We start from the raw sequence: 25,966 nt of genomic DNA, 5'->3' as shown, positions 1-25,966 counted from the left end.
CCCCCCCCTTTCACACACACATTCACACACACACACACACACTTCAGTTACCCCTCCCCCACTCTGCATAGTTACCTTGCAACGTACAGACCATAATAGTCAATCCACCCCCTCCCTCTCCTACAGTCTCTTCCCCATTCTTTCATGCACCCCCCCCACACCTCCACCCCCTCCCTTAGCAACCAAGGTTACCATGGAGACGCTCACCCCCCCCTCCCACCCCTGTGTGGCATCCCATAATAGTAATGAGCGCAGTCACTGACATCCCTCAATAAGCATAACTCCAAAAAGAGAGAGATAGGAGAAAGGAGGGGAGGGAAAAAAAAAGGAAAAGCCGTCACATGGCAACTGTGTGTGCCTCATGACTGCTTAACTTGAGTGTGCATGTTTGCATGTATGCGCAGGCACTGTACTGTATATATGAGCCTGGCTGCACGGGATGCAGATGCAATGCAAAGGCTGAGGTCCACCTTTAAAAAGCAGCCTTAGGGTCACCAAAAGTGGGGTAACCCTGGTGTAACCCCTCCTTTCTTCTAGGCTTATATAGGAGCTGAAATATAAGGATTCTTTATATACATGATACACAATCTTTTCATCAACACACATGAAGGTAACAAGGTAGGCTGACTGGGAGGGGGAAAAAAAAAAGTCTTGTGAGCAGGTCAGTGAGGTTAAAAAGTCAGGTTACATGCACGGCCCTCCAGGGAGGAGGTTATAGGTCAAGCTGTAATCAAACTCCCCCTCTTTCTCCCCTAAAAACAAGTAACAGGGAGCCCAGAAGTACAAGAGCCAAGCCAACAGCTGAGTTAAGCTGTCTGCTAACACACACACACACGCACACACACTGGCTTGCTCCACATGCTGCTTGGAAATGCATTGCAGTCAATGGTGGGAAAAACGTCTGGGTCCTAGACAGTTTTTTCCCACCATTAACTGTAGTACATTTAGACTGTGGAGCGAACATGCACAACTGTTTGTGCTTAGTGTAGAAGATAGGCTTAGGAATGACGTTTTACCACACGAGAAATCAACAGTGTACATCTCAGCTAATGGGAAGTTCTATATTTTGGGGCCTGTGAAGCATCGGACTGAGTTATGCATTTGTTATTGTAGCACTGCAGGAAGAGTCCGCTCTGCTGATCCTGCTTGAGTCACCCACAAGTGTGCAAGAAAAGCAAATTCAGCAGCCAGAGTACAGCATATAGCCAAAAGTGTGTGGACGATAGATAGATAGATAGATAGATAGATATGTAGGTATATGTTTATCTTTCTTTTTTATTTGTGCATATAAAATAAAAAAAGAAGAAAAAAGAAACAAAGAAATATACAATAACATAAAAAATGCACGGGTGTTTGTACATGTACATGTTTGCCACCAATTTACAAATTCACAAAAATGATTTTTAACTAAAGGAAAGAAAGGGGTACTGCAGATAAAAAAACAAGGATGAAAAAGAAAATAAAAATAAAATAAAACAAACAATTATTACATATTTGTAAGTTTAAGTAGCTTAACAGGTAGCTCAAAGTAACGTCTTGGGCGCCCGGATAGCTCAGTTGGTAGAGCAGGCACCCATATGTAGAGGTTATTACTCCTCGACGCAGCAGGCCCGGGCTCGACTCCAACCTGCAGCCCCTTTGCTGCATGTCGTTCCCCTTCTCTCTCCCCTTTCTGTATCTTCAGCTGTCCTGTCAAATAAATGCCCAAAAATAATCTTCAAAAAAGTTGAAGATTGCAGAAGTACCCCTGGTTCAGTGGTGTAGTCTAATGTATTGTAGTGGGTATACTGTACTGTATATATACAGTATATTGGCCTCTATATATGGGCCAGAATCTGCCTATGGGGAAGGGGGGGCATATCATAGTGGGGGGTCTGGGTGTCCTCCCCCAGGGAAGTTTTGAGCGGCAGCAACTTCATTTTTGTTGCATTTGGATTACGCTTTAATGCACCAATTTATGGTGGAAATACCTTTATTTAGCCTATGTGAAGAAAAAGAACACAGACGACAGTTCCAAATATATCAAAATTATAATGGAAAGTATGTTGTTGCGTGTCATTGGCCATTTTTAAGTGGGTATATGGAAATCTTGGAGTTTTCTAAAGCCCCTGACACACAGGCAGTCGGACTGATCAGTCGGCTCCCTGAGGTCCAAAAAGTGCCTCAAGAACACACCGAAGCGACGCCGACTTGAGCGTATGTTCTGCGCGTACGTCTCCATAACAGCAGGCGGCGCTAATCTGTATTGTCGCCCAAAAAAATGAAAACCGGCAGCTGATTGGACGAACGCGTCACGTGGGTCTGGCTGCTCCCGGATTTTTAAACCGAGCATAATGACGACTTCGTTCGGAATACGATCTCATATTTTACGAAGATAGTTCACCGAAACGTGTTTCTGAAAACATTTTAAGCGAGAAATAGGCCATGCAGTCTTCATTTCAGATCGACAAAGGTCAGTTTAAAAAAATTTCGTCAGATTTTGAGAGGCTTAGTCACACTCATCCCGCTCGTTATTTCACGGGTTAGCGCTCCACCAAATCAGATTGGTCATGGAGTCCGACTGCCCGCCCTCCGACCCAGCAAGTCAGGTCGGCCAAAATGAAGGCCGAGGGCTCCTCCAGCGGACGACGGCACGGAACACACAGAACAGACTCAGAGTCACTGACCTCGCCAGACTGTCCGACGGCCGATTATCGGGTTGGTGTGTCAGGGCCATTAGTGGGTATACTGCGTATACCTGCGTCTCACGTAGACTACACCACTGCCCTGGTCGGGAATCACTGTTGTAGAATATCAAGGAGAGTTATCTGGATTGGAGAGAAACTTGCAAGCCAGCAAAGACGACAGCTGGTGGTAATTTCCCAGGGTGAGTGAGTGTGCATTAGTCAGTCATTATGAATGACTTATCGTGCAGAAAAAATACCAGTTACTTAAACAGCAGAGAGCATAACACTTGAAGAAAAACGGACTCATTGTTATTATATTGCAATGCACATGAATGTCATCATATTGTAATTTTACTTGTGGAAAAACTGGGACATTTTATGCTGGCATGAGATTGTTTCAATCTGTGGATGATTCATGAATCTACTGACAAATTATTCATGTGAGCTTTGTGTTGCAGTGTCCCGACACTTTTGGCTTTTTAACCCTGTTCAAGCTGTCCCCCCCCTCCCCTCTCCTCGCTCTTGGCTTAAAGGCCTCTCTCCCTCCGGTCTCTCTTCTTACAGTGGAGATATACGGTCGGCTCTGACTCAGCACACCTTCATTTTCTTTCTCTTCTGGTCTTTTCTTTTGTCCCGACAGCAGCGGCAGCGCTCTTTCCCTCTCCGTATCCCTCTCACACTGGCCCGACACAAAGAACAGACAACTTCTCTGTCTTTCTTTTCTCCGCATTTCTCTTCCTCTTCTCTCTCCCTTTGGTTTGCATCTTCCCCCCCCCTCCCCCACACTTCTCCTTCTCCTTGACTATGGACACAGTGTTCATGTGTGCATTTGGGGAGGAGGAGGGGTGTGTGTGTGTGTGTGTGTGTGTGTGTGTGTGTGTGTGGGGGGGGGGGACGACATCCTATAATCACCAATCAGAAGGATACTGGGGGCAGTTGTCATAGAAACCTCGTGCACGGCTCTCTACGCCCCTCCCACCCCACCCCCCACACAGTCGCAGAATTGCATATCACATAATGATAATAATATCATTTCTAAGGCAAAAAGGGAAGAAAAAAAAAAGGAGGAGGTGGAGAGGAGGGAGGTGTGTGGGGGGGGGTGGAGGTTCCACAGATCATAATAGTGCTCCTGTGCTGCTGGTCGCCATGGAGATTAGCAAAGGGGGGGGGGGTTGGTGGAGGAGGGTTACAGGCGGGGTCAGATTATCATGTAAGTCAAAATGCATACCATAATACTTCTTGACTGCTCCCTCGTCCCACCCCACCTCCCCCCCTTTGCCGCTCAGACACCAACTCCGGCTCCACCTATCGTGCCGTACGGTACACGCTCTGAGGCTGCACCGCGGAACAAAGTGCAAATGGATTTGATCAGACTCAACATGTCTGCCACATGAGATAACAGCAGCGGCTGACAGATGGAGAGAACAAAAAAAAAAAGGGAAACATGAGATTGGGATGTCGGGGCTTGGTCGGGATGTCCCATACGGCTCAGATGTGCTGGTGGTTCAAATCTTTCCCCGTGACCTTTTCACCCGTCGTCTTTGTATGTTACAAATAGTGCTAAAAGAACTGTGCGTTTTTATAAATCTTGTAGACACAATACTTTGTGCCTTTCTATGAAAGTAACAACAAACTAGAAGGACACTCGGGCTGTGTCTCATTCGGCATACTTCCGTCAGTACACTGCTAATGTGTATTGTCCCAAAAGGAACACTTACGTTAAAACACTTACCGGAAATGACGAGTGGTCGGCTCGGCTTGCTGACCTCTCAAAATCTGACAAAAATCTATTAAACTGACCTTTGTCGATCAAAAAAACAGACAGATTCAGCAAACTGCACGGCCTATTTCTCGCTTAAAATGTTTTGAGAAACACGTTTCGGCGAACTATTTTCATAAAATACGAGAGATTGTATTCTGAACGAGCCGCCATTATGCTCTGTTGTGAAATCCGGGAGAAGCCAGACCCACGTGACGCGTTCGTCCAATCAGCTGCCGGTCGACGTCCCTGGTCCCTTCCCTTTCCGCTTTGTAGTCAAGATGGCGCCCGTTTAGTGCGCGTAGTGTCGATAGACAGCATTTAAGATTGGACCAACAGATCCCGTTGCTCTGGACGGAGACCAGTGAAGGATATTAGAAGCAAAGTGACGTCAAAATGAATGGCAGTCAATGGAATGCTAACGTCGGGTGATCGCTTTGTAGCATCAAAATGGCGCCATAGGAGGTTCGAGCTCTGAAGCGAAGCTTACCCCCTTGGTAGACTCCATCGTTCCACACTGAACTGAACTTTTTGACCGTTTTTAGGGGGTCATCCGGGTACTTTCAGCGCACTGACTTTTATTATTATTTATTATACTTTTATGTTATCTACACGATATACTTAAAGTGTTTTGAAGCGTGTAAGTAGGCGGTTTGAGAGCGCAGACCTCTGCTAAGGCCTTGTGTCGCAATGAGCAAATATAAGAGCAAATGAGGTTTAACCATGTGTGCAGCTAATTTGACCCTTGTGTTGTCTTCCCGTCGACCATGCAACTTTTTGTTTTTCTGGGTCAAAATTGAAATTTTTTGGACGTCTTTTTCGACACTTTTGTTGCTTTTCCACCGATGTTTTTGTAACTTTTTCCCAAAGTTTTTTTCTGCACCTTTTGACGTTTTTGTGTTTTTTTTCCCCCACATTTTTGAAGCTTTTCCCGACATTTGTCACTTTTTTCAACGTTTATTTATAATTAAAAAAAAATAAAATGCTATGAAATTTAATAAAACTTGTGAAGAGTGTTGTAGGGAGCCATCCACGTTATTTTTTTTGAAAATTTGGTTGAAAGAAACCCAAATTTCAGATATAGAAACTTTTTGGGACAACAGGAGGGTTAAATAGCTCACATTACTGTATTGTGTGAACAGTTATCTTCATTTAATATTGTATGTGGTGTTTTATTTTGTGGGGTGCAAATGTTCCACCAAAACAAGTTTCTTCCCGAGACTATTTAGCAAAGCCACCGTCGCCGCGTCCAGAGCTTAGCGACGGGCAAGACGATTGTGATTGGTTTAAAGAAATGCAAACAACGCAGTGCGTTTTTTTCCTCCTATCCCAGAATGTACTGTATGTGTGGCCACTGTATGTGTGGCCATTCATAAAAAAACACACTGCAGCTAAAAATGCCGTTTTACTGATTCCAGCTTTTCAAATGTGAGGATTTGCTGCATCTCCCTGTTTCATATAATCATAAACTCCATATCTTCCAATTAAATCTCCAGGCATTTGTTGACTAATTGCACAGAGATGGAAATTTCCCAACTTACAAGTCTTTTGTAATACTTTTCTGTCACGGCTAGAGCACCCTCCTAGTCTCAGTTCAGACAACCGGGCCCAAAGCCAAAATCCAGCTGCGACAAGGCAACGTCTGTAACAATGATTTCTCACCCAGTTTTCGTGCAGGTTTGAATTGATGCTGATCAAGCTTCCATATCAGGTTACGTAAAAACTCCCTAATGTAAAATCTAAATTGGTTAACTGCATGTGAATATGATGAATTTCAAGAAAGGCTGACATTTCTTTCAGCACAAAAACACGATGCAAAATCTACTGTAGTTTGGACAGTAAACAAGACAAACCACCGCACATAAACACGTCCGTGGCTCCATCGCTCGCCTCAATAATTTACATTACAGGGGACAGGGAGTGTATTGTGCCCAGTGTGCTGCTCAGATAGTTTCCCAGTGAAGTTTTTTTAAAGACGAATTTCCCAGCTGCCACTCTGCCTCTGCGTCTTTGTGTCTTTGTGTCTTTCTGCCTCCTCTCTCTCGGGTCTCGCAACCTTCTCGTATGTGACTCACTCTGCACCTGAAGATAGATACTGTTTCATACATCGCAGTCTGTGCACGTCGACACACACACACACACACACACACACACACACACACACACACACACACACACACACACACAACACACACTTGGGTAGTGATGGGAAGGAAGGTGGTGGGGAGGGTGAAAGCCACCGCACACAAAAACAGGCCTAGGCCAGACCATAATACTCCCCCCCCCCCCCCCCTTACTTCACTGCCTCCGCCCCTCCCCCCGCTTGACAACACAGACATCCCATAATATACCCCCCCCCCCCCCCCCTCCAACAACCCCCTCCTCCTTTCTTCACTGCTTGGCCTGCTACTCCATAATAATCACACTGCTCATTCGCCTCCTCTCTCTCTCGCTGTCTCTCTCTCTGTCTCTCTCTCTCTCTCTCTCAGCCCCCACTCCTCCCTCCACCGCCGCCGCCGTCATCATCATTTCCTGTCTTATAGGTTCCTGAAGTGCAGAGTACAGTATGTCTCTCCAAACAGCAGCCACTTAAAGAGGCTCAAAATACCCACCCTTCCTATCTGTGACGTCGCCATCGCACTTCGTCAACCCGGGGTTCCTCTCTCTCTCTCTCTCTCTCTCTCTCTCTTGGTGTATTTTTTGTTTTTCGTGGCATGGTTTATTGCAAAATCAAACCAGACATAAGATCCACCAGACAAGGTTGGGACCTCCCCCAGGGATCTCAAGATAATGAAAGAAAAAAAAATTCTGTGACACAAAATTTGATATCTAGCAAAATACTGGATATTGCCATATTCTCCAGCCTTTTTAAATTCCTTCTACTACTGCTACTGAAGTAACCTTGAGAAGGAAAAAAACACTTTTTGGTGGAACTACTTACAACTCATAGGCTACCCAAGGCCATAACCTGTGAAGTGGGTAAACATAGTCTTTGTAAATCTTTACAATCTTTCACCGAAAGAACCAAGCAGGCCTGCCTTGTTGCACGATCTAAACTTTCTCCAAACTAGCCATTTTCTGCGTGTAGCTAGCTAGCTAGCTCGAAGTTTGTTGTTGTTTCCCATAGCGAACAGAGTTAGACAACGGCAACACATGATAATCCTGAACATGAACTGTTGTCGATCCAGACTACCATGCCTCTAACATTATTTTCTAGAAAAGCACAAATTTAGGAAATAAATCTCACGCGAGGCCATCCCAAGAGCCCAGCTGAAGTTTCTTTTTGCTGTTGTAGCCAACTGATCCAGAGCCTGTTGATTAAAGCGTAACTCTCGCCAAAATGCAACCTAGGGTCTATTTGTGAATGTACCCGAGTCAAACTTTTGTTTAAAAGCATAATTAGGACAGCAGCACCACTTTTAAGATTGACCGTATTTTCATTTTCGGTCAAATGGCCTTTTGAATGGGAGTGCTAGGGGCACTACTATGATAGCATCAAAATCGCTATTTTTAAAACACTAAGAAGGCTCAAAACAACATGAAACTTTGCTCCAAGTATCACCAGGGACTCTACACCTTAACGAAAGCATTGACAACACTGTTTGTGTACACAGAGTTTACTAAAAAAGAAAGGTTTTGAACAACTCACTTTAGCAGTTGGTTTTTCTGCTCGTTGCCATCTCGCCAGTCAAAATTAATTGATCTCCGAATGCGACGTAACAGGGAGGAGAGTAAAGATGGAAAGCTCCTAAAGCTTAGTTCCATATAAATGCATGGATAATTGATAATTGATAATTGACCTTGTAGTTGAAAAAGGAGCCTCATGACATTTCCTCCTATGGAGTCCGTTCATTCGCATTCAGAGATCGACACTTTTTGACTGGCAAAATGGCGGCAAGCGGAAAAACCAACTGCTAAAGTGAGTTCTTTGGCGCTTCCGTCCTAATTATGCTTTTAGGAACGAAAGTTTGACTCGGGTACATTCACAAAAAGACCCCAGGTTGCATTTTGGCGAGAGTTACGCTTTAAGTCCTGGGTACGGCCCTGGTTACAAAATGGGTTACCGTTTGGATACCAATGTGTCCGCAATCGTTGGCACAACCGTATATAAAGAACAGAACCGTTGCTTTGGAGAAAGCCCCAGATCTGTATTTCTCATAAGGCCAAAGCAAAGTAAAGTAAAAGCTCCACAAAGCTCAGAACTCCAAATGTGTGTTGTGTGAACACAGGAACAGATACGAGATGGGATCTCTATTTTCAGTGTTTTTTTTATTAGGCTTTTTTATTACTTTATACACCTGCAAAGACAGACATGCAAAAAGTCCTCCATCGCACATAATCGTTCTGGAAACAGAGCAATATTTCCACCTGATATTAAATCACAATCTTAATCACAACTGCATGTGTCCTTAGGGTGCAGTCACCGTGATTTGAGCATGTGTGTTTGCAGCTGCATTAAAATGTCAAAGTCATGGAGCAAGGACATATGGAGCTGCACATACTGATCACTGAAGAAATCAATGGCAGAGTGGCTGATGGGAAGTCTTTTCTTTTAAATGTAGAGCAGTGACACTGTGCAGCAGCTGAGGGAGAAACCAGAGTCTCAATCTGCAAGTTATTTAGTTATATATTTACACAATTTCAGCCAGACTGGATGTTAGCTTGTCACAGCTTTCTATCATCATCCAATCTGCAGTGTTTTATATCAGGCTGAAGAACAATTCGTACATATAGCTATGAAAAGTAATGCACTGTAATTCGTATGAATTCCACGTATTTTTTGCTGTACACATCACATTGACTGCTGCTCTTTCAGGCCGGGGAGAGGAGTTTGCTTCCGTGGGAAAACAAAAGACTTTCACCCAGGAAACGCGTGTTCGTTCCCTGGGAGAGTTTTAATCCAAACCACGATTTCTTTATTTTTTGGGGCATTTTAGGCCTTTATTTGTATAGGACAGTTGAAGACATGGAGGGGGAACGAGAGAGAAGGGTGAATGACATGCAGCAAAGGGCCACAGGTCGGAGTCGAACCCACGGCCGCTGTGTTGAGGAGTGAACCTCTATATCGCACGCTCTACAAGGTGAGCTACCCAGGTGCCCCAAACCATGATTAACTAGTCGTTTTGGTACCTAAACTTAAAGTGACTATATGTAATTTTGTAATGTTTCTGAAACTGTGTCATTTTTCATCTGATGATCATAAATGACCTGTAACAGGAAACGAGACTAACAGTGAAAAGAACGCTATTTTTATATAGTTTTTATTAATGCCTTTGCCCAGGTCTGATTTTTCACAAAGTGAGTTACGGCAGGTAGACGGCGCTACAGAGCACATAATCTGATGAGTCACAGATTTGATAGTATATATCCTTGACGTTCCACTTCCGGGATTGCTCCATTACAGTCCGAAATTCCGTCGGATTTCACTTATTTAGGCCGGATATCCTTTGCCTTGGGCTTCCTTTGTGTTGGCGTTCTAAACTCCGGTGGATTTATGAGGACTATGGTTAACTGCTCCTCAGATCTCTGCAGAGTAAATCCAGACAGCTGGCTAGACTATCTGTCCAATCTGAGTTTTCTGTTGCACGACTAAAACAACTTTTGAACGTACATACATTCCACCAAAGCAAGTTCCTTCCCGAGGCTATCTTGCAGAGGCACCGTGAATCCGTACGCCGCTTAGCACCGCCCAAGACGATTTGTGATTGTTTAAAGTAATGCCAATAAACCAGAAGAGCACGTTTTTCTCTCATCCCGGAATGCTGTGTGGACTAGCGAGACCCTCCTCCACAGCGCTGTGGAGGAAGGTCTGGCAATGCAAGACTACAGATATTTCATTGGAACACCGGAAAAGCCTGTGTTAGTGTGTATCCAGCCAGGTAAAAGGAAGCAATAGATTTCTTTATATAGGCATAATTGTATTGTAATTTCATTTTAGAAGTTATCTGAGTAAGTTATGGTTGATTCTTGGGCAGGAACATCACAGAAAAAACGGAAATTAAACGAAGAACTAAAAGCTAAAAGGGAAAGGGAAAGATGACGGGCGAAACCGAGTCAATCTCGGTTGGGCTTTCAACAGATGGAGACAATTAAGATTGTAAATGATTCAAAAACGTCCCCGAATTGACATTCAGGTATGTAATATGTATATTTAATTCATAAAATAACTTTACAATGCGCGATGTTGTTGTACGTCAGTAGCCGACATTAAATTACGTCCCCCTTCCATTTAGCGCAGAGGTTTAATTCCTTTTAGTCCGTGTTTGTGTTGGCCTACTATTTTCTTGTCCTTGTCCCCCTGTAACATTACTTGTGTTAAGCGTCCGTGGATTTTCATGAAATGAAAGTATAAATCTAAGTTATTATTATGTTCATTGCTATAACAATCTCTTAATGCTTTGGCCCGGTTTAGCTCATGATACATCCAGGCTAAGTATGCAACACTTGAAATGCAACGATGCATCTGTAACTTATTCTCTTATTGTAAATTAATGATTTTCTGTCTGAGCAAAACATTCATCGTGACTATATGACATCCCTGTAACGCTAACGGAGTAATACAGTGGGCAATACAGCACTGTAAAGAAAAGAGCTTTACGACAGCAGGTGTGGTAAAAACACTACCGCTTTTGTCCAAAGGGCCCTCTAGAATCAACAAAAACTGAATAGTTACAAAAACAAAGTTACATATAGCCACTTCAACTGTCATCGCTGCATGGCGCTCACTTTTTGTCGGCTAAACTCAACAACCAACTGCTGCTGATACGAGCGACAACCCCGTAGCTAGCGTCACGTGACCAACTGGCGGTCGACTAATTTCGTAGGATATCATACGAATTGGTGTGCATACATCATCGTACGAACCCGTTCATGAGAATGGGTTGTTTACATAAAACAGCTTGTCATCTGGGAGACATTGTACTGAGCTGGATATCATATATAATGTCATTCAGGGATCTTCTTGTACGTTTACTCAAGTATACTGTACTTAAAGAACAAATCCGGCGACTCAACCGTTCTCTGGGATATGTTTTCATGCTAATCGAATGTGACCTGTTTTAGCGCAAACCGCTAATTAGCTTATAATGCTAGTTGTCGAACACCGTGCAACCAGTAACCAGTAACATAGCTCAAGCACGGCATTCGTCGTTCGACTGGTTGTGACTGTTTTCACAAGATGCCGCCTGCCTGTATACGTGAACGGTACTGTCTTTATAAACTATCTTTTTAATAAACTGTCTGTACACTTAAAAAGTAAATGCTTCGGTTAACATGTAGGGACCCTCATTATGCTACTGTGGAAGTGTGGTGCTATTTTGAGCCTTGTTAGTGGTATAGAAATAGTGATTATTTTTATTTTACCAGTGCCCCGACGACTAGCTTTATAAGCCTATTAGCGGTTTGCGCTAAAACTGGTCACATTCGATTAGCATGAAAACATATCCCAGAGAACGGTCGACTCAGTACACATGTTATTAACCCCTAGGTTCATTTTGCGCCGGATTTCTCCTTTAAGTACAAATTTTAGTCTTTTCTTTTCATGCTACTTTCTACTTCTACTCTACAACATTTCAGAGGGAAAATTATTGATTAGTTTCAATGAATTTTTGGGTGTTTATCTGATCGTAACTTTTAGTCAAAGTAGTTTATAATTTCTGCTTTTTTAACTCAAAAATTACACAGAATTGGGTGATAATTTATACTTTATGCGTTATAAACAGGCAAAACACAATACTACACAAGGGTTAACTAAAAACGTTATAGTCCTGCAGAAAAAGTTTTTGGTCCCTTTTAGTTATAATCCCAAACATAAACCCATATAAACTCAAATCCATACACATACATCCCCAATCACAGTCTCTGTGTTTCATGGAAGTGAAAGGTCCTAAACATGCAAAATCACAGGTATGGTCCATTAAAGGGAATCCCTTTAAACTTAAACCTGAGGTTACAGGAAGTGATGTCTTTAGGTGTTTCTAGTTCTAGTTTTTGCTCTCTTTAAGTTTTGTGTTGCCATGATCACGCCACTAATCATGTCTCCTCTTGGACCAAAACGTGACGAGTAAATACAACAACGAACTCCTCATCAAAACTCTTCAACGTGACGCGTACAAAACTACACGCTGAATAACTGGTTAATGAAGAGATGAGGATGTGAACAGAAACTTTGGAATTCCACCTTAAAGGCCTGCATGAATGCATCCACCAGCCGCCATTTTATCTTACCCTCTTACCTTCTCAAAAACACATGCATGCACTTGCTCACTTTCTCTCATGCACACATTATGTGACGCACAGACAGACACGCACACCCAACCCCCACCCAATCCTCTCCTCGACATGCACACACACACACACACACACACACACACACACACACACACACACACACACACACATACACACACACACACCCTTTTCCCTGCTAACCCCCCCCCTTCCTCAACACACACACCAAAACACACATACCTCCCCCCCACACTGCACGCACACAAATTCGTGCACGCTAACCCACACCCTGTTCCCCTCCCCCCTCCCATTCCATACCAGGGCACATCGTGACAAAACAAAGAACACCCCATAATAGTCAGAGTCGCACAGTATGCATGGTAACCAGTTATGTCAGAGGCACTGTGTATGTGTGTTTCACTGTATGTACTCACACACACACAGCCGCACACATTCATACAGCTGTGTGTCCGCAGATAATGCTCACTTCATACATAAATAAACACACACCGAACACACGGAGGATAAACAAAATTACACACATACATTCCACAAACCCACATATATACACCTCTCCCACACACACACACAAACACACACACACACACACACACACACACGAAAACATGCACAAAAAAATTACAGGCTAACGGTTAAACATCCAGACACACACACACACACACACACACACACACTGAAACACAAAAGTGCATGCAGCCACATGTACACAACCAAAACATACATAAAAGCATACGTCCATTTATGAATAATGACATACATGACCACCATGCACACACAAAACTAAACATGAAGAAGAAAATTGAGGCTAACAAAAGCAAACACACACACACACACACACACACACACACACACACACACAACTAAACAGAAAAACACAAAGACACGAAAAATTGAAAAGGGGCACAAACACACAAGATTTAACGTATGGACACAGACACAAAAGATACGAATGAAAGACAACATGTAGATGCCGGGTGTTCACGTGACACCGGCGAGCTACGGGCTCCATAAAGCCGAGCGGCAGTTGCTAGTTGTTTAAGCCGCTACAGAGCTTCGTGACGCCGGCTACAGACCTCCATTGTATCAGCGGTAGTTGGTTGTTCAGTTACCCGAAAATAGGTGACTTTGAACTGGGTACAGAGCACCGGTCATTTCAACGGACATTACGGTTAAATTTTGTCCACAAAATATTAGCGTATTTCCGGGAAGAAAGCTAAAATTAGGGACCAAAACGACTAGTTAAGATTAGGAAAAAGACTGTGGTTTTTATAGATTAAAACACTCCTAAGGAACATGCATTTCCTGGGGGAAAGACTTCAGTTTTCGGCTGCGGAGGAGGGTCTGGCTAGTCCACACAGCATTCTTAGATGGAAGAAAAACGTGCTCTGGTTTATTGGCATTTCTTTAAACCAATCACAATCGTCACAATGGGCGGTGCTAAGCACCGGACGGAGCCACGGTGCCGCTGCAAAATGGCCTCGGGAAGGAACTTGTTTTGGTGGAACATGTGTACGTTCAAAGGTTGTTTTAGTCGTGCAACAGTAACCTCAGATTGGACAGATAGTCTAGCTAGCTGTCTGGATTTACCCTGCAGAGATCTGAGGAGCAGTTAACCATAGTCCTCAGAAATCCACCGCAGTTTAGAATGCCAACACAAAGAAAAAGGAAGGTGACGGACATCCGGCCGAAATGAGGGACATCCGGCGGAATTTCTGGCGGCATTGGAGCAATCCCGGAAGTGGAACGTCATGGAAATAGACTACCCTTCTTCTAATGCAGAGGTGCCCAAATTCTTTCCTATGGAGGGCCAAAATGTATCTGAATGGAAGGCCAGGACGGTTTACCAGCACTGTGCTTTACATTGCCGTAAATCTCAGATTAAGAACTTTTCAGCTGCATAAAATGTATGTTTCGTTTCATCATTACGGTGACCTTGTTTTAATGGCAACTTCCAGCAGGATAATGCGCCACATGTCGCAAAGCTCAAATCATCTCAAACTGGTTCCTTGAACATTACAATGAGTTCACTCACTGTACTCAAATGGCCTCCGCAGTCACCAGATCTCCATCCAATAGAGCACCTTTGGTGGAACAGGAGAGTCACATCATGGATGTTAAGCCGACGGGGTCAGCCCTATGTTCCCACAACCCAATGGTCCCACAGCCCTGTTCCCACATTTCTAAGAATTTTTTTTTCACTGAAAATAAGGCCCTATGGTCCCACAGCCCTATGTTCCCACAGCCCAATGTTCCCACAGCCCTATGTTCCCACATTTCTAAGATTTTTCTTAAAATTAGGCCTTATGTTCCCACAGCCCTATGTTCCTACATTTCCCTTCAATTTAAGCCCTATCCTCCCTCAACATTTTTTAGGGTTAGGGTTAGGGGGATAAAATCGGATACAAATTTATGAAAAAGGAAATGTGGGAACTGTGGGAACATAGGGCCTAATTTTGAAAAAAATCTTAGAAATGTGGGAACATAGGGCTGTGGGAACATAGGCACTCTCCCAAGCCGACAAATCTGCAGCAACTGTGTGATGCTATTGTGTCAATATAAACCAAAATCTCTGAGGAATGATTCCAGCACCGCGTTGAATATATGCCAAGAAGAATTAAAGCCGTTCTGAAGGAAAAAGGGGTACTAGCAAACCCGGTACTAGCGAGGTGTGCCTAATAAAGTGTCCGGTGAGTGAAAATACACAAGTGACTACAAACAGAGACACTGAAAATTCATAATACAAACACATATTTTGGGGGTTGGGACTGTTCGCTGGACATAATAAGACATTTAAAGTTGAGCTTTGTCTCTGGCACTGTGGGATGGATATGTATCACTATTGTCTGGCAATTTATAAACAAATGATTAATTAGGTAATTAAAAAAATTATTGAAAAATATTTTTTTATCTTTTCTTTAAGTTTGTTTTGTCCACTCCGGTCCTGCAGAAGGAATATTTAATTGTATCAGATTTGTTTATAGTTTAAAACATGAATACACTTCAACACTGAACTCAACACGAACAGACACATTAAAATACACAATCACCGACACACACAGTGTTGACTTCCTTTAACAATAATGTCCAGTGTGTGAGTGCATCTGTACATGTTGTTCTTGTTGTGCTTTTTTCCTTTACATTTTGCCATAAACAAATGTTGCATTGTTGTTCAGACTCAAGAGTGAAGAGGCTCGACATACTGGGTGCTGTATATTTGTTTAGGCTAACTCTGTGTGTGTGTGTGTGTGTGTGTGTACGTGCACGTGGCTGTGGGTGCACGTGTACAAATGTGCATGTGTGCACGTGTGCGCCCTCTGAGAGACGAGGGAGGAAAAAAAAGAAAAGGAAAAAAAGAGAGGTCAGGTTTCTATCCCATGATGCAACTGTTCTATAACCCCCCCCCCCACCCCTCCCCTCCTTCTTCTCCGAGCTGGTTGCCTGTGGCAACGCACTTATAATGAGGTCAGATGGACATCCAATAATAATCACCAGCAAGCAGCAGAGAGCGAGGCATGTTGGGACAGACAGCAGTCAAAGTGTCAGAGGCTGAATCAGCAACAAGACAAGATGGCTGCCAAATAAATACACTCTGTAAGTTGCCACTGATTCATCAAGTCACACAAAGTAAAACTGAAAGTGATCTGGAATCAGTTCATTCACTTTTAATTACCTGGTAGTTAGGTGAGTTTGGACACCCAAGAAGTTTGACGTGATGGGTTTAGCTGTCGAATTAAAACACAAAAAAAATAACTGCATAAAAAGGTTATGAAATGTTAAGAAACAGAGAAAACTCTACAGGAGCAGTTTGAGAGACAAAGTTAAAATCCACTATTTAAACTCATCCAAGTATACACTGTCACAGTTAACTGACGCTTAACTGAACTCAGAGCTTTTACATAGGAGGAACCAAGGTGATAATAGTTTTGAATTTTCTGTTTTGGTTTTTATTTTATTTTAGTTTTGACTTTTCGATTTCATGTAAGTTTTTATTCACCTTTCAGAAAGGTTTAGTTTAACTTTTCTATATTTAGTTTTACAGTAGATTTTAGTTTGTTTTTTTGTTAGGGCCGGGTATAATGTCTCAGAAGTACTGTATGTAGCTACATAAACATACAAAATCCATGGTTGGAGGATAGCCGTGATGCTTAATCTTTAGCGCCATTTCACGTCAAGTCGGTTCAGTTTCTGTGGTTCAATGTCACAGTGAGAGTTGACGGGAATTCATGCCGTCTCCTTTTCGTCGGTAGTGATATATTACAGAAAATCAAATCTCAAACAAAACGCACAAAAACACAAAGGAAGCTTTGTCTCTCATCCCACGCACCCTGCTCACAGCCATGTTAGCTAGGCTAACGTTAGCTCCAATGTTAGAGGCACAATTAGTTCATATACATCGGGATAGATTTACGAAAAGTAAATCATTTCAAAAGTATCGCACATATCCCAACAACAGAACGGATGAGACACTTGTACAGTCCTTTATTTACGGTGCTATCTTGCGCTACATCGTTAATAAAGACAGAAAAACAGTTCTTCGGCCGGTAGCCTACAGCAACTCCGAACTTCCTGATTGACAGCTGTCAATCAAGGTAAACTAAGGCGGTCCATGGGTGGGATCGCCTTGAAAAGTGACCAATCCATGGGCGATTTTAGACCCTTTTGCTCTCAAGCCCCCCTAAATTTCATCTCAGCCCCCCCTAAAAATTATAATAATACAAAACTTGGTAAAAAAAAAAAAAGTTGGTAATGTCATGGCGCAGATTAGAACCCAAATTGAAACATGGTGTCAAATTGGTCATTATTACTGTGACTTATAAAGTGTCAGGTTTAGTTCAATCACAGTGTTAATAGTGTTAGTTTTTTACGCGCAGGTGCAATTCTTTCCCTCTCCCTGTGTTTTGTTTTACGCTCGCAGCTGCCTTTACAACTCTTGATTGTTGAATTGGTGCGCGAAGAGTAATATCTGCGTGTGTGAAATATAATTTGCTCATGGGAGCATGTTTTATGCGCTCGCGAGATATGTCATAAACCTGACGCCATAATCTCTGATCTGAAAATCAGTTCATATACAGATTGAAGATTTTTTTCCCTGAATTGTTTAAGGAAGAAGAGTTCTGTTTTTTTAGCCTGGAACCCACACACTGTTCTGTTTTGCATCCCAGAAAACTGATCTACAAACTTAATTTCATCTGGTGGACTCATCAAGTTCAAGATCTTCTTCTACAGTAAGAGATATTTACAGTCAGATGAGCGTCGTAGCTACTATTGAATTTGGGACGACTTAATGAGAGTAAAGAGGCTGTTTCTTTAGACCAAATATATTAAAATTAGGCTGTTTTTTTCAGGTAAAAAGCTAAAAGAGTTATCCTAACATTAAAGGGATGTATTATTATTAACAGTTACATAGCGATTGTTGGGAAGGCTTGAAATAACATTTATGGGCGCCTGGCTAGCTCACCTGGTAGAGCGTGTGCCCAGCTGTCCTATTAAAATAAAAGGCCTAAAATGCCCAAAACATAATCTTTGAAATAACATTTAGACCACAGTACAGGGAGATCAAATGTACAAAAATGTTTGTAAAATGAAGAAATAAAATGTTAAATGTGACAGTTTAATTAATCATTTCAGGTGCGGTTGTACTAGGGGGAATCATGACCTCTATATTGTAAAAAAAAAATGCCTGTGTATGGCCGTCAGACAAGCAGACAACCAGGATAAAAGAAAAAACATACATAAACATGATGTGGGCTACTTTAACAACTAAAGATATTGAGAAGAAGAGAGAGGGCTCATGGGAAAAAGGTTGATGAGATAGAGCAAGAGAGAGAGAGAGAAAGAAAGACTACATTTTGGTATGAATAAATAGTTAACGGTTGTCTTTTGATGGCGTCTTCTGTGGCTTTTAGTCGCTGCCGCCAGGCAGACAAAGGACTGAGTGGCTCTGAGCCTCCATGCCACGTCGGTTGGCCTGAAGGATCCATTTTAGTCTGCCAATCAAAATGAACCCAGGTCATTTACATTCTGTGTTTACTGAGGCCCCACTCAAAACCAGTGGAACACCACCCCCTAGTGTCCACTGTAGGGCACTGCGAATGTCATGTCCAACATCAGTGCAGAGAAAACAAAGTATGGAGTCTGAAATGTGCCGCTGTAACAGACCCAATCACAATGTTGGTTTACAATAATAACTTTCTGGTAGAAAACTCCCGTACATACAGTTTAACTGAGTGCTGAGCAAACAGGGACGAAGAACAAATGGATATACTCTCATCACATTGATCTAAAACGCGTGTTTGAGGCTTTCATATGTCAACCCTTTGACTAACGTTAGCTTGGAGAGCTAATGTACCTGTTGGACCACAGACTAAAGAAAATGACACCAGGAGCCGGTTGCACCAACAGGGCTTACGCCTGGTCTTAAAGGACAAATCCGGCGCAAAATGAACCTAGGGGTTAATAACACATGGGTACCGAGTCGACCGTTCTCTGGGATATGTTTTCATACTAATCGAATGTGACCAGTTTTAGCACAAACCGCTAATTAGCTTATAACGCTAGTCGTCGGGGCACTGGTAAAGTAAAAAAAAATCTCTATTTCTCCACCACTAACAAGGCTCAAAATAGCACCACACTTCCACAGTAGCATAATGAGGGTCCCTACATGTAAACCGAAGCATTGTGAACTTTGTAAGTGTACAGACAGTTTATTAAAAAGATAGATTATCAAGATAATACCTTTCACCGATACAGGCAGGCGCCATCTTGGGAAAACAATCACGATCAGTCAAACGACGAACTCCGTGCTGGAGCTATGTTACTGGTTACACCAGTTGCACCATCTTGGCTTAAGCCCTCTTCTCACTAAGACCAGGCGTAATTCTTACGCCTAGTCAGTAGCAGGCGTAAAGTTCACCAATTCACACTCTCGCTGCCTGTATGAACGACCTGGAGAGACAGCACTCTCTTTCAGGTCAGTACCGTCACTTTCCGCACCGACTAAACCAGTAAAAGCCGGGAGTCCTCTCCAAATACATTCACAATTACGTCATTATAAACTAACGATTTAGGGGGAGGACCCCCGCCAGTTGGATGTTTTTTTTGTTGTTTTTTTGAGTACTTGTCTTTCATCGCTCTGCTCAGGAGGTCTTTCCACTTTTTTCGTACATCGTTCTCTGTACAAAGACGGCCTGAGTCAGAGCAATCGTTGATCGCCTTTGTCATCTGTCTCCATGTTGTTTGGAACGGTACAGATCCATTTGACCGTGCAACGCTTCTGTTGCGCCGCGCTCCACTCTATTCCTATGGGTGACGTTAAGCGACTGCATCTTCCTTTTTTAAGAATGATTTCAGTGCCGTTCTTTGTTCTTTTCTCAAAGAAAAGCTTAACTCCAAGTCTTCCAGAATCTCGGCTAAAGCCGATTCCAAAGACCGCTGTTCGCCAGCAGCAGCAGCCATCTCCTTTGTTTTCCAGTGGCAGGGAATTCACGCGGGAACCGTCGCAACTCTGTCATCATTATGTTAAGCCCGCCCACCGACTCTATACACGATGTGATTGGTCCGACTACAGTTTGGTTTTTCCAGCTCGCAAGCCAACGGAGAGTTACTAGACTGACCCTGGATGCAAATTACATTTGCTGCCGCTAGGGTGCGTCTAGATTTCTAGGCTAGGTACAACCGGCTCCAGCAGCTGAAGAACATGATAATGTCACAGTAAAGTTGACCTTTTGGGTTTAAAATGACATCACTTCATAATTTTATCCTATTAGACTTTTGTGTGAAATGTTGTCATTCTGATGGGCTTTCAGACACAACACGGTTTGAGCTGCGCTCGCCGCTGCATGGGTGACAAAATCACTGACTTTCAATATCGTCGCTGTCGGGCAGAAACCTTGCATCTCCATATTTCATTTTTTTTTAAATTTTTTCTTCATATATTGGTCACCCTTTAGGTTTGTCTGAGGGGTTTATAAAAATGTAAACGGTGACTAGGCGATTTCGTCCGAGGTAAACAGCGCAATAAAATGTTTTGAAATTAGCTTTTTTTCCATTTCTTGAAAAACAACAGTATCAGACAGCGACGATATGCAGAAATGTAAATTGAAGTGTCACTGACGTTACCGAGCTGCCTGGGGATTGGTCGCTGTCTGTTATGAACGTTGTCATTTCTACTGCATTGCATTGTGGGATATTAATTAGGGGTGTGCAAAAAAAAAAATCGATTCACATTAGAATCGCGATTCAAGCTCTACCGATTTAAAATGGATTCATAGAATTCCAAAAATTGATTCATATTTTTTAATATATATAAAAAATTGACAAAACAATTGTTGTATGTTTCACCTCCGAGAGACCGATTTATCTGGAAAAGGGCAAAAAATAAATAAGTTGTACGTTTGTTATACTGTTTAGAAATGTATATTCTTGTCATATTCCATCTCACAGTCCATTCGTTAATTTCCATAATGACCTCTCTTTAATTTAAAAGCGTTGTTCACAGGAGTCAGTTTATGACAAAAAAAGAAAACAAATAAAAATGAAGATTGAGAATTTATTTTGAAAATTCACACCTAGAAAATGTTTCCATTTCATTGCTGTGGAAAGGATTTCTTGAACATGTTAAATTTCCCAGAATTGTATTATTAAACGTGTACAAAACTTGAATTCCTTTTTTTTTTTTTCCCATTAATCACAAGATTATGCTTATTTACTTTATTTATACTTTGTTGAAGACAAAGCAGTTTTATTCAAAATAACTAATGACAGAAAAGTGCAGATAATAAAAAAAAAAGGAGTGGAACAGAGGAAGGAAAAAAGTGTATCAAACGGGAATTAATAAAAAACAAAATCAAGTCAATGTGAAACAACATTCAAGTACTGTTTTTATTATTACCAAACACCAGTTCCAACATTCACCTTCCCTTACACATCAGTTTTGCACATCTGTGATTATTGCTTCAGCTGTTTGTTTTTCTGCCGTTAGAAGCTTATGAGGATTGTTTAGTTTGTGAAACTCTCTTAACCCATTGGCACGCAAACCATAAAATAATAGTAAAAATATCTAAAAAGAAAGTGTCCAAAAAATGGCTAAAATAATGTCCCCCAAGGAACAATAAGGAGCAAAGAAAAAACATATAATACTTGTAATCATCCATACATTATCAGAATACATTGTCATCTCCAAAACAGTGGGGAAAAAAATAAGCAAAGTGGAATTTTAGTTCCTTTTAATGAGGAATATTCTCAGTTTAAGGATTTTAATTGTTATCTCTTTGGCCCAGGACAATCAGAATTAGAGAGCATTAAACTATTTACCAGAATCTATTATACACAAATATGAAATATCAATTATTCCGCCTTAAACAGAAGCACTACTCTGCGGATCCCAGTGAGCGATTATTTATTACATATAATTTAGCAACATAAAACAAAGTAATTAATTAGTTGGATTTGTATCCCTCCTTTTTAAAAGGACAATTCCAGCGCGAAATGAACCTAGGGGTTAATAACAGATGTGTACAGAGTCGACCGTTCTCTGGGATATGTTTTCATGCTAATCAAATGTGTCTCTAGCTTGAAACAAGCTAGCTCAAACCGGTGATTAGCTGCTAACGCTACCTTTCGGGGCAGAGGATAAATCTCTATTTCTATACCACTAACAAGGCTCAAAATAGCACCACACTTCCACGGTAGCATAATGAGGGTCCCTACATGTAAACCGAAACATTGAGAACTTTGTAAGTGTACAGACAGTTTATTAAAATGATAGTTTAGAAAGACAGTAGCGTTCATGTTTACATGCGGGCGCCATCTTGGAAAACATGAGCAACGCCGTGTTTGAGCTATGTTACTGGTTACTGGTTGCACGGTGTTCATCGTTCGACTGATCGTGACTGTTTTCCAAGATGGCGCCCGCATCTATACATGAACGCTACTGTCTTTACAATCTATCTTTTTAATAAACTGTCTGTACACTTACAAAGTTCTCAATGCTTCGGTTTACATGTAGGGACCCTCATTATGCTACCGTGGAAGTGTGGTGCTATTTTGAGCCTTGTTAGTGGTGGAGAAATAGCGATTTACCCTCTGCCCTGACGACTAGCTTTATAAGCTAATCAGCGGTTTGAGCTAGCTTGTTTCAAGCTAGAGACACATTCGATTAGCATGAAAACAAATCCCAGAGAACGGTTGACTCGCTACACGTTATTAACCCCTAGGTTCATTTTGCGCTGGAATTGTCCTTTAAGTTCGATTCCTTCTCCTCTCACTTGTGATTGGCTCGCCTGATGCAACAACTGCATGCTGGTGGTTGCCATGACAACATGCTGGCTGTAGAGCTGTGTTGGAATGGACACATATATTGTGTCTAAACACATTAACATATTTGCCTTATGTCCTCTCTGCACCGTATTTATTATGCAGTCCCACTGTAGTTGAAGTTGTATCCCTCCTTTTTAAGTGCATTGGTATTGTATCGTGACTGTATTGTATTTTAATGTATTGTACTGTATTAATAGTGGTGTTTTATGTTGTAACTGTATTTAAGTACCTGGCTGCGAAGACACCTTAATTTCCCTGTGGGGATAAATAAAGTTATCTATCTATCTATCTATCTATCTATCTATCTATCTATCTATCTATCTATCTAAATCCTCAAACAGTTCTGTGTAACTCCAAAACTTTTTGTCTGACTTTATAGGTTCAAGTCTAAATTATCTGATTTCTGAGATTTATTTAATGCCCCAAAACACTGATTAATCTGCTGCTGGCCACATAAACAACACAAATGAACCGTTAAACTGAGCGGCATTCCCCTCTAAGGCCTCCAGGAGGTGCTACCACACCAGACGAGCACCTGAGGACCCAGTCGGGCCAGAAGGAGAGCGGAGCAGGAGCGGACAAAATGACAAGGTCTGAAATATTTGCTCTTTAGTCACATCTACCATTAACAGCATCAGGCATCAACGTTTAGATCCAATTTAACAATATATCAACAGGTTTAGTCCACGCAGATAAAAAAACAAACAAAAACCCCCCCGATAGTTTGGATGCTTTCAGACTGCTTTAATTTGTTGCCTTGGTCACTGTTGGTCAATATTAGGAAGCCATGTGAAGAAGAAGGGCTGGCTGCCATTAGTAGATTTCAAAATATTAGATTTCCTGACATCTCAGCTCAGCCAGAAAGTGACAAATATTTATGTTATTAAAAGATTTAAAGAGGGGGAAAAAGGAGTTGAGTAAAGCCGTGCGGACTTCATACGGAAAATATGACTTTTTAGGATTTGACTGGTTTCAACCAGTAAGGCAGAAATGTTCTTGAGCAGAAAATGAAATATTTTAAGGCATTTGCAGTCGACTACTGGAAGTTTCAATACACACACAAAAAAATTACTACATGAGGTGAAGTGTAGATTTGATGCTGCAGTGAAATTAAGGCATTTCTAGGTTGTTTTTTTTGTGCAACATAAAGCCCCTTTTACTACTTTTATTAGACGATGTCTTAATAGGACTGTAGCATTGTCCTTCTGACTGTGAACCACTTGGATTAGTTGAGAAGTTAGTCCACATTTTCCATGAATCTAACTCTGGGCTTTCACCCATCGTCATCAGCAGACAATCTGACAGCCTTTCCTGTTTGTTGGTTTTTGCCATAAAGTGATCCAAATCTGACCGTCTGGCGTTGAGGCCGACACTCTCCTCTGTGACGGTCTGTTTTTCTTGCAGTTAACATGATATGGTTTTAAAATTTATGTTGATTTATTGTTGTTAAAATTCTACACGTAACGCCTTTAAAACTTTATATTATGTGGTATGCAGTTTCTAATAGTTTTCAGTTACCAAACCTGGTGAATCGCGCTGACGGTGGAGTTTGAGTGTTTAGGACGGGACGTGTCCAGCGGGAGAGACAAAAGGCAGCGTGGTGACACAGAAAGGACTTCTGCCAAGACAAGGTCATAATGACAATAAAGCCTATTACGTGCAAATGTGTGTTTCTGACCACAGTGTTTGCCGAACATTACTATAGGAGTAAACGCTGACATTCAATTTGGTGAATATGCAACTAATCTTTTAGTCGATGGACAGAAAAATAATGGCCAACTATTTCACTCACTGAAGTTTCTCATGCAAAAATGGCAGAAATGCTGCTTTTAGCCTCTCAAATACGGAGATGTCGTGCTTTTCTCTTTCTGTATATCATATTGAACTGAGCATCTTTAAGTTTTGGACAAAACAAGACATTTAAAGACATCACCTTGGACTTTGAGAAACTGGGATGGACATTTTAAAACTATTTTTGACACTTTAAAAGACCAAACAATTAATAGATTCATCCAGAAAACAATCGGCAGATGAATTGATAATGAAAGTAATGGTTAGTGGCAGCGCTAAACTGTTTGGCTGGTTTGTCTTATGAAAATCAATCTATTTATGTTCCAAAATAAAAGGTGTAATTCCTAAACAAATTGTGTTTTCACTTAACAACAGCAAGGATGTCGAGTTTACAACTTTAATTATCGCTCTCGCCGTTTATTGCCGAGTGTTGGCATCATTAACTACTGCATGTGCATGTGTAGGGTTGGGTATCGTTTGGATTTTTATGATTCCGATGCCGAACCGGTACTTTTAAAACGATTCCGATTCCTAAACCGATTGTTGAAAAACTGAAAAGTGACATCAAAGATGTAATATGTTTACTAGCGATCACGTGCAGTGAATGGTTAATATGCTTTTACGTCTGTTTTGGTGAGCCCAGAGGGAAAATATGGCATTTTAAAAGTAGCCTACATTTACGGTAGCTCGCTAACGGTAGACTACAGAGAAAGTGTGATATTTTTACCTCCGTTTCGGAGCGACAGAGGGAAAATATTTCAGTCGACACATTAAGTGGAACCGAAATGAGGAACCGAAATTTGCGTTCTAATCTGGTCCGATTCCTACCGGTTGCGTAGGAACCGGTTCCGTAGTGGAACCGGGTTTCGGTAGCCAATCCTATGCATGTGTGTGTATATCTCTGTTAGAATGCCAAGCAGAAGCCAGTAAAGCTCTACTGAAAACTGAAACTCTAATCAACCGACTCTGCTATAAGCAATCTGAATCTCTTTCCACTGATATGGATGAAGTCAGGTTACAGTCACCACTTTTGTGGTTGTCTTAGCAACAACACTCTCAGATTCTCCCGGGAAACGTGAGCGCTGAGCCCCTGATGGTCCGCTGAGCTGCAGGGAATGTTGCTCACCAACCGGGTCACGTTTTAACGGGAGCGTGCCTATGTTCCCACAGCCCTATGTTCCCA

At 41.9% G+C, this 25,966-nt stretch overlaps 1 long non-coding RNA gene across 1 annotated transcript; it reads right to left on the bottom strand.

Annotated features, from left to right (window-relative positions):
* Nucleotides 1-9,982: 9,982 nt before the first annotated feature.
* On the bottom strand, nucleotides 9,983-25,323 carry LOC118493450. Its single transcript, XR_004895406.1, has 3 exons — nucleotides 23,028-25,323; nucleotides 12,156-12,159; nucleotides 9,983-9,994 (listed from the first exon to the last, which is right to left on the bottom strand). It is a non-coding gene; the product is annotated as an uncharacterized LOC118493450 (long non-coding RNA).
* Nucleotides 25,324-25,966: the final 643 nt, after the last annotated feature.

This window comes from Sander lucioperca, chromosome 16 (assembly GCF_008315115.2).
Source record: "Sander lucioperca isolate FBNREF2018 chromosome 16, SLUC_FBN_1.2, whole genome shotgun sequence".
Taxonomy (NCBI): Eukaryota; Metazoa; Chordata; class Actinopteri; order Perciformes; family Percidae; genus Sander; species Sander lucioperca.
The sequence above is the reverse complement of the archived record's forward strand: the minus strand, read 5'-3'. Positions and strand labels throughout refer to the sequence as shown.